Source organism: Tribolium castaneum, chromosome 6 (genome assembly GCF_031307605.1).
Source record: "Tribolium castaneum strain GA2 chromosome 6, icTriCast1.1, whole genome shotgun sequence".
NCBI lineage: Eukaryota > Metazoa > Arthropoda > Insecta > Coleoptera > Tenebrionidae > Tribolium > Tribolium castaneum.
In genome coordinates, this window is record NC_087399.1 from 11,488,398 (window position 1) to 11,503,311 (window position 14,914).

The window sequence follows — 14,914 nt, forward strand, 5'->3', positions numbered from 1 at the left end:
TTTTGAGCTCATTTCAAGGTAAACATTTATTGTGTTCAAAAGTGCAATCATAAAAATTGTTTTAGTGAAGAATTATTAAAAAAAATACTTATTTATGACTAACAAATCACGTAGGTACTACAAGAAACTGAGTCAATTCTTTGTTTGAAATATTGTTTATAACTGGTGCTAAAACTAGCCACTACTTAATTAGGAATAAATAAAATTATTCATTTGTTTGCAATAATTGCAAGGATGATTCTATTTTGTTTTGAAATAGCAAAATTTAGGCACTGGGCGATTTTAAAATTTCGAACAAACCACAAACTTTGAAGGTTACGATTGGTGAACTCCAATTACCCATAATAACTCAATTTTTCCAAAAGGAATGCCTTTTATTTTCTTTACTAGATGAAGGAAAATTTAATTTTGCGTCAGTCTGTACTTATGAACATCCACTATACCTACTAGAATTTTTAATAGTTATTTTAATTTTTTGACAACGCGGGGAAATTTATTAAGTCTTAACCACAGTTGTTTTGTGCATACAAATATCTTTTATTAAATAAACGACAAATTTTGTTATTCATTTCTTATACGTTCAATAAACACAAAATAAATTAATAAATTCTAGGTTTCCAATGCCTAAATACACTTTCAAAATTATTAAAATGGACGAGTTATCGTTCAACAAAATCAACAAAAGAGAAATCACAACTTTCTTTTTTTAATACACAAATAATATGCACTTACAATTTTGAAAAATGGCCGAGTTCTTGAAAAGGAAGAGGAAGTCCAAAAAGTATTAAAAAAATTAAATATTATTTCGAAAATGTCTAAATTTTTCCACTGTTGAAATTATCAAAAAAGAAATCAAAAATGTCGTGTTCCAATGTCCAAATACGCATCAAAAATATAGCAAAAATGGCCGAGTTTCTGATTTTTAAAAAGATAAGCAAAAATTCAAAAATTATTTTTTTAATACTTCTAAAAGATCTAAAAGTTTACAGTTACAAAACTAAATTAAAAACAAATTAACACTTTTTTTCTTAAATATCCAAAACAATTTAAAAATATTGAGAAATGGCTGAATTATCAGTTTTTGAAAAGGAATGTAGAATCAATGGAAAAAAACTAAATGTTTCGAAAAGAGCTAAAATTTTGAAACCATTAAAGGAGAGATTGAAACTCTTCTTCCAGTGCCCAAAAACAATTTCAAAATATTGAAAAATAGCCAAGTTATCAATCTTTGAAGAGGAAAGTAGAATAACAAAAATTAAAAAATTTTTTTTTTAAAAGGTCTCCACTTTTCCAATTTCGAAATCATCATAAGAGAGATCGATACTACTGTTTCTTTGCAATGGTCAAAAGCGTTAAAAAAAAAGTGAAAAATAACTTAGCTATCAATTTTTGAAGAGGAAGGTAGGAATCCAAAAATTAAAAAAAAATTCGAGTAGGTTTAAACTTTTCCAATTTTCAAACCATCAAAAGAAAAATTAAAATTATTCTCTTTTCTAGACCCAAACGCGATTTCAAAATACCAATTTTTGGAGAGAAAGGTAGAGATCCAAAAATAAAAAAAAATATTACTAAACGGTCCCAACTTTTACAATACAAAAACCATCAAAAGAAAGATCGAAACTTTCTTACTCCAGTGCCCAAAAATATTTCAAAAGATAAAAAATGGAAAATTTCTAGAGTTTTGAAAAGGAACGTAGAAATTAGAAAATTAAAAAAATATGTCGAAAAGGTCTCAAGTTTTCTAGTTTTGAAACCATCATAAGCGAGATCGAAATTTTCTCTTTTCAATGGTCAAAAGCAGTTTTAAAATATTGGAAAATGACCGAGTAATTAATTTTTGATAAGAAAGGTAGAAGTTACAAAATTATCAAAAAAATAAACATTTCTAAAAGATTTAAATTTTTCCAAATTTGAAAATCATCAAACGAAAGACCAAAATTTCTCTTTACAACGTATAAATACGCTTTCAATATACTTAAAAATGGCGGGGTTATCAATTTTTAAAGCGAACGTAAAAATACATTTTTTTAAAGAAGTGAGATGTTTCTAAAACTTTTCTAATTTGGAAACTAGTAAAAGAAAAATCGAAAATTTTACTCTTAATTCTCAAAACTTTTTTTTTAATATTGAAAAACCAATTTACCAATTTTTGAACAGCAAGGTATAAATCTAAACATGTATGAAATATCAAAACTATCAAAACTTTTTATTTCCAATGCCCAAAAGCTATTTCAACAGCTATAGATTCTTGAACAGGATAGTAAGAATCCAAAAAAAAATTTTTTGAAAATAAATTTAGGTAGGTGTAGGTACCGATTAAAATTATAATGTGTACTTAATTTGCTAATTTCTTGACTTGAGTCAACATAGTAAAAATAACTGTTACTAAAATTAGAATAGAGAGTTATGGTCTGTGGTTGTGACTTATAAGTTTATACTCATAATTTAGTTTTTTTAATTTAATTACAGTCATGATTCTATTCTCACATTTTCACAAGGCGTTTTATAAGCTGATTTAGTGGAAAAAATATTTCAGGACAAATATTATGCGTAATGCTTCATTAAATTAAATTAAAACAAGTGTAGAATATAAAAAAATGTTAAAATTATTTTATTAATGTTGTCATTCTGAAATTTCTTATTCATCTGAGAATAACAATAATAATTTAATTGTGTACAGCTTTAAGCTTCTATCAGCATAATCTCGAGACATAACTAGTCAAACTTTATTTTAGACACAATTGCAAACAAATAGTAAATATATTAATAATAATCCTGACAGTTTGGCCTCGAATTTTTTAAACTTTGATTTTAATAAATTATTTGTTGCGATTTGTAACGTGATAATCTAATAGACTATTAACCTTTGACCTTTCGAGGTTATTAGAAAAATTCATTTCATTTTCGAACTTTCTCCATTTAGCGAACCTTGAATACGAGCCAAAATCACCCAAGAATTAAATATAAACATAAAACCATGGCTTAGCAACAAACTTTGCCAAATATTGTTTAAAGAAACAAAAATTTTATGATTCGCAAAAGTGGAACATTAAATGCGTCATCGACACACGCGAAAATGCGTCACGTGAAACCACTTCCTTGAACCCATCAAATTATTTTTGGAGCAGAGTGTACATTTACACACCCTTATTTAGTATTTACGACAGTTCAAGGGCGTTCACCCTTCGTTTAATAATTAGTAAGAAGTTGGTAAAAAATTGCTTACCCATACAACGGTCAAAATAAAAATAAGAAACGAAGAAACAACGAGGTTGTAGCGCACTACTCTGCTCGCTCTACTTCGGTGTAATAAACTGAATTATCTTTGAAGGTAGATGGGGGATATTTAAAAGGTTGGGGGTCCCCCCACTCGTGTGACGTAAAGTCGCTAAACAATGGAGCTGTCTATCAAGTGACGTTTTAACAGCACTTAATCACTGTAGCACACAGTCCGCAAAAGGTACTGATAAACAAAGTGTTTATGGGAATTGCACAAGTTGTTATTAATCACTACGATGACTTCGGGACTTGGAAATCGCATTATTGTGCCGAATTTGATCATATCTGTAACAAAAAATATGGATTATGTACTTAGTTATCGAATGATTGCAGTTATATCGGTAAATTAGCATCGATTTTGGATTAAATTGATAATATTGGAAAAGGTCAATGTTCTCTAAATACGGGGGCGTCAATAACTTTTGTTAACCTGGTGAATTTTCCATTGCGCTCACTCGTTTTGGCAAACATTATGCTTGTTAAACAAAATTGGTCTTTTAATAAGGTATTACGTACAATTCTTTTTCTAATTCTACCGTAAATATAGATATGTAATTATAAGAATTTTGTGGAGAAACAACTTTGTTTTTAGTTTAGTTTAATTTAAAGAGTAATCTAAAATAGTTCTAAAAGAAATTGTAATAGAATTTTGACAAAAAAAAACAATGTAGAACCAAGAACAGAATGTGGAGAATATACAGGTGTTCCGTCTAAACCCCACATTAAAAGTATTGGTAGTTCTAATAATGATTGTATCTGAAAATTTGTATACGACCATAATCTCTTAGGTCCTGTAGTAAGAAATTTTCTACAATGTCAAAAAACCAACACAACTTGAAAATTATCACAGATAGGAATAGGGAGTGTTCATACAGATCGATGCAGAAAAAAAATTCTTCTCCATCTAGTAAAATAAAAATTGGGACATCCCTTTTGAGACAATTAAGTTATGGATACTTAAAATTGTCCAAACTTAACCTTAAAATGTTTGGATTAGTTAACTTTTTTTCCAATTTTGAACATACTGGAAAACAGATATAGGCTTTCTCTTTTAACTCTCCACATATGATTTCGAAATCTAAGAAAGTTACCGATTTTTTAAGTGACAGGTGCAAATCCAAAAATTTTCAAAAATTTTTAAATACCTCGAAAACGGTTAACTTAAGCTGATAAAAACTCAAAATAACTCAGCTAATTCAAAAACACAGTGAAAAACATAATTTTCTTTTTAAAGTAAGGAAGTTGATAGCGACTTCCCGTATAACCGGAAGTGCGGCCATCTTGAAAATATTTTCATTGAGCAGAACTCAACGGATTATGGCTGAGTACCAACTTTCAAATAAATATCTTTATTACAACTTTCAATACTTCTAATGTGGGTTTTAGACGGAAAAGGCAGTAAAAGTGTTTACAAAATAATTTTGAGCAGTAAAGGTGAAAAAATAATAATTGTAAAGAAAAATTTCGAGAAGAATTTATAAATGAATCTGAAGATGGATTTACAAGTATAACATAATCTAAAGTTAAGTCCCGATTTCAAATCTAGAGACAGCTTTAGAAAAGAGTGAGAAGAATCTAAAGGAAAATCTAGAAAAAATGTCGAAAAATAATCAAACAGAATTTTCAATGGAACTATAGAAAAAAATTAAAGAAACGCAGCATAGAATCCAAAAAATTTGAAGAATGTAGAAATTATTGTAAAGAAGAATTTATAAAAACCGGCGGACCAACTCAACGGTGTGTGGTAGAGAGTTGCTGACATATAAAGGTAAAAATAGTAAAAACAATCTTTCTGTTAAAGTTATTGATAATAACGAATTTTAAATAAATGATATGTGGCAACGTTGTCTAGCAGTCGTGATCACGATAGAATTTGATCAAAAATAAATTATTTTTGATTATGTTTCCTAGGAATCAATTCATGACGTTGGCACATCTACAAATTGTGATTTACTTGATTTATTTTATTTTTTTTTAATTTCAAAAACTACCGAAGTGTGATAGTAAATATAAAAATGATAATTCATTGTTTTGTTAGGGAACGATTACTTAGTGTGAAACATAAAAACATTAAAAAATAATGAAAATTGGAGAAGTAAAAAAAATAAATTTGTAGCTTCAGACCACTTGGTCATCCTCAGCCACTTTGTGGTTGAAACGCGTAGTGTTTTTAAATAAAGGTTTGGTGTGTCGGGTTTTTTAAACTTTGTTTAAAGAATATAGACTGTTTATATTCTCACCTGAGGATGACCACTTTGTGGTTGAAACGCGAAGTGTTTTTAAATAAAGGTTTGGTGTGTCGGGTTTTTTAAACTTTGTTTATTTTAGTTTCCACGCCAAGGAAATCCAACAAGAAGTTTAAAATATAAGTTTAGGATTTTTTTCTCGGATTTTTTTAGGACTTTTTCCGTAAGCTACACATGCTTTTCAACAACGTACCAACTGGTGCGCCAGTTTTTGTGCAGCCTGTATAGAAAAATTATTTAAAAAAATCTACAGATGGGTGTATGAAATAATTTAAAGAAAATTTACGAAAAATTCTATTTTTCAAAGAAGAGAATCAAGAGAAGAGTACAAAACAATGCTTAGAAATAATTAAAGAAATCTAAGTCTAAAAAAGAATTTGGAGAATGTAGAAGTATTTATAATTTAAATTCAGAGTAGTTCTAGATAGTTATAACTAAGAGTTTAGGGAAGAATCTAAAGACAGCTTAGAAAAAAATGATATGAACAGAGAAAGAAGAATTTAGAGAAAACTACAGAAACAATGCTAAAGAATAACTTAGGAAATTCTAAAAAAAACTTAAGAAGGATTTTGGGAAGAATAAGAATGGAATCAAAAAGGGAATTTTGAAGAATGTGTAAGACGACTTTATTTTGTATCCAAAATACAAAATAATTGTAAGAAAATATCTGGAGAAGAATTACGAACTAATCTAAAGTTGGATTTACAAAATAATCAACGAAGAGTCCAGACCTTAGGACTAGAATCAGGGAAAAAATATAAGAAAAACCTAAAGAAGAGTATAAAAACAATGCTAAAGAATAATCATGAAAAAATCTCAACATAACTATTAACAATTTTCGAAAAAAACACAAAATGAAATCTAACAAAGAAATTCGAGAAACTTTAAACAATACTACTAGATTCTAAAAGTGTTTCTTTTAAGAGTAAATTAAAGAATACTATTTATTTTATTTACGTTGTTATTAATCTTTTGTAATGTACTTTCTAATGTTGTTATAATATCAATTCTTATTTAAAACTGAAGTTTCAATAAATCAATGTGTTTTTTTTTCATTCTCCTCTTTACACAAAATTCTTAAATTATTGGTTACTTGAATTAGTTGTTACTATCGAAAGTGAGTTAAAAAATGAATCACAAGTAAACATAGATGAGTAATACAGTATTCCTAATTGGCGTACTACATTTAGTAAATATTGTTCGGTGACGTGCGCTGAGTAAACATTTCACGACTAGGTACATGAATACAATATGATACCTAATTATTATCTAATTATTTCCCTGAAACGCATGTGATTTTGGTAGTGTCTGTATCATGTCGTGATGTGACAATTAGTTACACAAAAGGGTTTAGATTGTCTGTCATTCGAGAAACTAATGAGTTTATTAAACATTGAGTAAACTGAACTTAAAAAAAAAGATTTTGAAGTTCCTTATAGTTTCTGTAAGTTAAGCAAGATGCTATATTTTTAAGGAACGACAATTTTTTAAACATGAACATTACCAAAAAATTCGTTATTATAGGGTGCCATTTAAAACACATAGATTTTGCTCGAAAATTCAAAAGAAAAAATGATGTTAACAGACTTGATAATGTGCTAATTACTTTTTTAAGTGAATAATTTAGGCAAAAACCGCTTAGTTCTCTGCTTTTGAAAACGGAAAATTATTTAAGATTATATCTATAACTAATAAGTAATAACACTCATAAAAGTAAAACATTTATAAAAGTTGGCCAATTCTTTAGATTAAATTTCTGCTTAATACGTTTATGCTACACCATCAAATATTTACATTATCACCATAAAAGTCTAAAGTTAAAGGATAGACACGCATTCAGATCATGTCACGTCTGCTAAGTGTATCAAAAAAATGTGAACTTACTCACGTGCTTTTTATCAGTTTTAGCCATAATCTTTTATTTCCGCAGTTCTTAATATTATTTAAATATTTTTCTCGGAATGATACTTAATTGTTGTTTAAACAAAAATAAAAAATAAACACAATGACTAGATTAACGAATTAAAACATTTAGAGACTAGGACCCATGTTCAATCATTATTAGAACAAAATAAAATTTTTTTTTACTGGTGGAATTTATTTAATTTGATACTTTCATTATTAATACAATATTTATTGTGGTGGACTAAAACATTAAAAAATACTAGAAAAAACATAAACTCATAACAAACATATTGTTTTAAATAACAAAAATGTACTCAACAGTTAAAAAATCAACAGTTAAAATTTACGGTTTTTCTCTTGTGATGGGGCACAAATCCCAAGTTAGAAAACGAGACGTAGGCGAATTTTCTGTGGGTTGAAAAAATGCGACGTTGGCGTTTTTATAGTTTTGAAACAAAACTATAAAAATGTTTCAAAACTATACAAGTTGTCTCAGCTAAGAGTTTCGAGCTTAATATCTCAATTATTTGTCAACGGATTGTTATGAAATTTAGAATGCACATATTTTAGGAGGTGGTCTTTCAATTAGGGGCAAAAAATGACCTCAAGTTAAAAAATGAAATTTTAAAACACATTTATTTTATTTAAAATTAAGCCAAATTACCGTTGGATCATTAAATCCCGAAAAATAAATGGCCACTGAAAAAATTAACTAAATCGCTTGGCTGATCCAAGAAAAAAATTAAATTTTGTTGTTAAAAACTTAATCCGAATTTTAATAGTAATTTGGGCAGTCACCTTTTGAAATAATTGATGAAGCATTTCTATGCGGCATTTTGTGTACCTCTGAAAAAAACTGTCAAAAGTGTGCGTGCTGTCAGAAAAGTAAAATTTGTTTTAATTCGGTGAAATTACTTTAAAAATCAACAACAGTGGCTGAAATTTTTGTGTTGTTGAAAAAGGAATCAATATTCGCCTATGGAAAGTGCCGTTGGACTTTTTGTGAAATGTTATTTATGAAATTTAAAGTTTAAACAATCGTCAATAATTTGAAGACACAAGAAGCGTACCTGAACTAAATCGAGTAAGAACAAAACACTTCACTCAAAACGAAGCAATAGTTGGTGCTGTAATTCAAGCTTTTAAAGAGAATCCAATCAACAGTGTACGAAACATTTCCAAAGTCCTGAATGCTCAAGTGTCTAGAATTTTTCAGTTGTTGTTCAGACTTTTAGTCCTTTTTGAAAGAATTAAAAGCTTCTAGTACCAAAAGTAGGTCAAAAATATTGTTTTTTAACTTTGTATGGGTGAGAGATAATTGTAAAATGTCCCTTGCGTGACAGTTACGTTTTTGCGAGTAGGATTGACCAAAATTCAGTGGTAGTGCCCATTTGTCTCATAAAGATCTACGCTTTTGCATCTGCACCCACGTTTAACAGTTTGTTTCTCATTTTTCTCGCGAAACAGACGTGTTCCACGAACGAATTTTTTCTGACAGCATTTTTCACTGACGATCAATTTTTTAATATAAGTCTTAAAAAGCTTAACATTTTAAAAAAGCATGTAAAATTACCTTTTTAAGACTTGAGTTGTTGCATTAATTGGATTTTAATCTTTATCTTCTAAAATATCTGTATTTTAAATTTCATAAAAATCCGTTGACAAATATATGAGATATCAGGCTTGAAAGTTTTAGCTGAGACCCTGTAGATAAAATGGCAACAGCGCACTTACATTTTTTGAGGTCCAATAGGTCACAAATTATAACTTCCTGTGTTTCCGTGTGATTTTGCGTTGAACTGGACTCTAGTGACAAATTCAGTGCCAAAAAACACCATTAATTATAAAAGAGAAAATCAGTTTTGAAAAATGACACTGGTTTTTATAGTTTTGAAAAAGATATTAAGTTTTTCTTGAATCCAACTATTCACATCACGCAATTTTTAATTATTAATTATTATTGTTACGATACCCTGAAGTATAAGGTGTGGTACATGATACATATTCGGAATTAAACATTAATTACTCCATGTCCATGAGCCATCAAATGCAACAGAAAAGCACAAACTAACGACAGAAAATTAAAAGTTAATAACTTTACGACAGAACTAACTTTTAACAAAATTAATGAAATTATATTAAATTTAATAATCGTATTTCTTTTCTATTGTGAGTGTTATGACAAAAATAAAATGTAGGTATTATCTAAGTAATAAAAAAGTAAAAGTCGTTTTAATGGAAAACAAGTACAAATTGATGTTAGATTTATTCCTTGTGTTACTGTGTTTGTATTATTATCTATGAAATGATTTTTTTACAGTCGTGCACTGCCTTACTCTGTCGTGCATTCTTTAATGTTGTTCTGAAATTTTTTATTTGTTGTTTGAGTACCTAATTATTTTTATATCGTGCAATCGCTGACATAAATAAGATTTTTAGTTAGCGGGAATTTATATTCTTTAATGATTTTCTGTCGCGCAAAGACCTATATTGTTTATTTGTTTATTTTCCATAAAAATTATCATAATTTTTAACACGATCAAATTATGACTTAACTTTGAAAACAATGGCAGTAAGTTTCTTCAACATACTCGTATGCTGATCAGCCAACAAAATAAGGAATTTATAGATCATTAACGCCTCGTAAAGAAATAATTTTGTTTCATAGCAGTTTAATTACGTTAAAATGATTTTCTAATGATACCTAAGCTTTCATTTCCCCGTGAAAATAAATAGTTTATACTCGTATACAGAGAATACAACTTCATATGTAACAAGCGTCTAAAATTGAATGACATTGTAGTGTAACTTAGACCTACGCTGGTCTAACCAAGACATAATACGATTTCATTCATTTTTAGACACTTGTTACACATCTGAAAATAAAAAGTGTCGAAAATTACGGATAAAAATAATGCAATAAAATATAACCAAGTTTGCACGTAGATAAGAATACAATGCACTCAAAAAAGAAAAAAAAACAATTCTGTTATCATCGTCATTAGAATTACGGTTAGATATCATCATTCACAACAGGTGTAACATTCAGACCATAATAACATAACCATAATTTTGGTTTAAGTTAAAAATGTAACATATTACCTACTTTGTTTAAATAAAAATATAAATACGAAAAATATTCCTACGGAAAGAATTCATAACAAGGGCTACAAATATATTTTACAGATATGTAGGTTGTTCAATGCTATAACAAAACAAGTCCAATTTTAGTAATTTTTGAAAAATATAGAAACGTATGTTATAAAACTTTTCTTTCAAATGCAATAATTGGTTAGTTTACTTTAATGTTATTAAACAATTATGTTGTAACACCGAAAATTTGTGAACATTGTTCTGATAATGTTCTTCTATAGTTGTATAGTCTTTTAGTTATTAGATTACGTAAAAATGATGCCCTTACAATTTACAACAGATATAAACAGATTTGCAAAATATCAGCCAACTTTGGACCCTCATGTAATGGACTTATTTCGTTATAGTGCTTTAGTTAAATTGTATCGGTAATGTTGATTCTGCTTTCAAAATTAAGAATTAGAAATTAGAATGTTTTATTTCTGTTACCACATATACAGGGTGACCCAGGGGTGTGTAATCGGTCCATAACTTTTTTGCTATTTAAAATATTTCCATGCCGTGTACATTATGCGATAGATCGACTTAAAGTACTCAACCTAAAAATTTCTTTATTATGCACAGGGTGTTATATATAGGGTGGTGAACCAAAGTTATATTTTTTTAAATGAAACACCTTACATATTTTAGATTAGATTAGATTAGATTCTACACAAAAAAATAATATAACTGATGTGTATATTTTATTATAGGTCTATCAATTTTCGTTTCGGAATTATTCAACTTTTCGTTATAAAAAAGACCAATTTTTGAAAAATCACCACGTAGTCGCCAGTGAATATTTTTCGACATTTTTGCCATATAAAAACTCAGAATTCTTCGCAGTTTTGGCAAATAGTCGACTTTTATTTGAAACACGGAGGTAATGTATAGGGTGTGCCAAAACGCAAAAAATTTAATAAATAATTTTTTGCAAATGGAACACCATGTATTTTTTTATACGTATCGATAGCATTTTGCATAGGCTTTTTATCTGTTTTTTTTTTCGAGAATTTTAAAAAATATTATTTTATTACAAGAAAATTTGTTATACTAGAATCTGATAAGTCAAATGGTAATTTATTTTTTCATATGTACTAATGAGACTAATTACATTAATAATTTAATTATTATTTGATATATAAATAAATTTGACTCATTAAGAATTAATAACAAAATAAATAAAAAAAGAATTTTTTTAACACCTTAAGAAATTTTTCTAATTTGTTATACAAACCGCATATCGTTAGAAGCTTGTAAAAAATCCTATCGATACTTGTAAAGAAATACATGGTGTTCCATTAAAAAAAAGTTATTTAACTTTTTGCGTTATGGTACAGCCTGTACCTGATGCCTGATTACCTGTGTGTTTAAAGTATAAGTCGACTATTGCTAAAACTACAAGATACACTGAGTTTTTCTGTTGCAAATTTATCGGAAAATATTCATAGGAAACTTCGCAGTTATTTTTCAAAAATTGCTCATTTTTTTAACGAAAAGTTGAATAATTTCGAAAAGAAAAGAGATAGATCCATGATAGTATATATAAAGTTACATTATTTTTTACATACAATCTAATAATGCAAAAGATATAGGGTGTTCGTATAAAAAAACTTTGGTTTACCATCCTGTATAAAACCCTGTGTATAATCAAAATGTTTTTTAGTTTGTGGACTTTAAGTCGATCTATCAGATGATAAAAACGGCATAGCAATATTTCAAGTAACAAAAAATTTATAGACACACCCCTGGGTCACCCTGTATGTAGTATAACCATTGCCTATAATTTATAAAAAAAACAATTATTGAGCAAAATGTTTGATCAAAGTCAGATATGATTCTGAAATTCGATTGGCAATATTGCCAACTTAATTTCAAAACAACTGGTCAATTTGACCAGAAATTGAAAAAATGATGAAGCAGTTTTTTGCGTAAACAAATGAAGTAATTATTTATCAAAGAGTAGAGATATTATAATTTTCGTATACGTTTACTTAAACGATGACACTGTAATCAACATGGTAACATTTTTATTAATTTAATTAGGAACACACTAAAAACAGACATAATTTAACTTAACTTTGAAATTAAATAAACATAACATTATCTCAAAAGGTTATTTATACGTAAAAGGATAAGAATTTTATATCACCATACCTTTTAGAAATGGGCGTGTATTTTAGGCGACATTTCCATCAACTGAGTGTCTCTCCAGTAACGTCTCGACGCCAACTACATGGCGTGGTGACGGCGACGTCCAAGTTATTGCCCCGAAAATCGATATGCTGACGTCTGCGTTGCATGTAAAGGACGTGTGTGACGCCAATCTATCCACGAAAAACAACTGTTTTCAAAAGCATTGGACAAACCGTTATTTGCATCGAAAACAATCAATTTAATGAGCGAAAATGTTGAAATTAGAGGCTTGTCTTCTACTTCTAAGCATTTGAAAACTAAAATTTTTATGCACAAGTCTGTTATTATGGGAAATCTATCATTCTTAAAAGAAAATTATGTTGGAAGGTTGTAATTTAGGGCGGAATTAAGAGAAGAAAACTACGGCTTCATTAAGTATTTAGTGGAACAAGAGTAAGTAATATTATATGCCACGTGTAGCAAATGGAAGAAAAACACATCCAGGACAAGGACTTAGTTTGAATACTGTGACGTTGCTTTCACCAAAAAAGCACTAATTAATTGAAAATATTAATTTTTTATTTAATTATTATTATTTTTAATATTTTTTTTGACCACTAAAAAGTGCATTTTGAAATGTTCGTACATTTACTACCTGAATATTTTGTAATACAGTTTTTTTAATAAACTCATAATAATAAAAACTCAAAGCTGGAGTTTGTACAGTGTATTTTAACACCTAATATTTCAATTACGAAAGTGGAAAGAACTGAATTTTTTTAACCACCAATAAAATTTGTGGAATAACATTCTCTAAAAATGGTTTAGATGACCATGGAACTTAACATGTTTCCAAATAATTTCAAAAGAGTTTAGAAATTCTCAAAATATTTTGAAGATTTTTTGAATAGAAATGACAAGACCAAGAACCTGTTCTGGATTAATCGGTAGATGGCACCTCACATTTTTGTAGCAAAGCCATCACATGAAACAGTTTCATACAACAAATTAGCTGGAATGTCAATAACTTAGTGTTGCCAATATATTTTTGCAACATTTTTTAAAAACATACGGAACTAATTTTTTTTAAACCACTTAGAATTTTGAAATTCTCGTTTGAATATTTTGAAACAGAATTTTGTAGTAGAATTTCATAACAAATAAAAACTCAAAGTTTTGTACGATATTTTGTAACACGTAATATTTCAATTACGAAGTGGAAACAATTGAAATTTTTAAAAAATAGTACAATTACCACCATGCTGTTGTTTCACTTTGTTGTGTTTTGTGCCCTTTCTGAAAGTAACACAGATTTAGAGTGTGATGATGTTAGTGTAACACCATTGACGTTCTATGAACAACGAGAAGGTTCACTAAAACAGACAGATACTGTAATAACATTGAATGATACGTATGGTATTACAATAGAATCAAACGCAAATACAGTTTTGTGCAATAAAATGTTTAACATCACGAGCACTATTGAAATTTTACTTTTTTCTGCGGGAAACATTACACAAATTGAGACCAAGTTTCTGGAAAATGTGGACGTTACACGATATATCATTCTAGTTAATAACAATATAAAAACAATTAAGAAACACACATTTAACAATCTTCCGGTGGCGAACATTCTTCTAACCTACGACTCGATAACTGTAATAGAAAACGAAGCTTTCATGGACTTAATTAATTTAAAAATGCTTGATTTGAATCAAAATTGCATAACTCACTTCAATCCTCATGCATTTGTTCGCTTACCATCCTTGTTTCATTTTATAATTTCGAGCAATAATATTTCAAAACTAGAAAAAAACTGTTTATCTTTTATTGAACAAAACAATACCTTCATTGATTTTTCAAGGAACAACATTGTCAGCATTGATAACGAAGCCTTGAATGGAGCCCCATTTTACATAAATGAACTCGATCTGTTTGGAAATCAATTACATGACTTGTCATGGAGATTTTTGGGGAACCACATAATCAAAAAAATTAATGTGGCGTCTAATCAAATTAATGATATTTCAGACGAGTTTCTTGAAGAAAGTTTCGGAACTGAGTTCCTGATCATAGACTTAGAAACGTTGAGTAATGACAGTTTGATAAAAGTGGCTAATTTTTGCATGAAAAAAAGCAATAATCCAACAGATTTAAGTAAAATATTGTGCGAGTCTGGCGCTTCAAGAAATAAAATTATTTGGTTTGCTTTAATA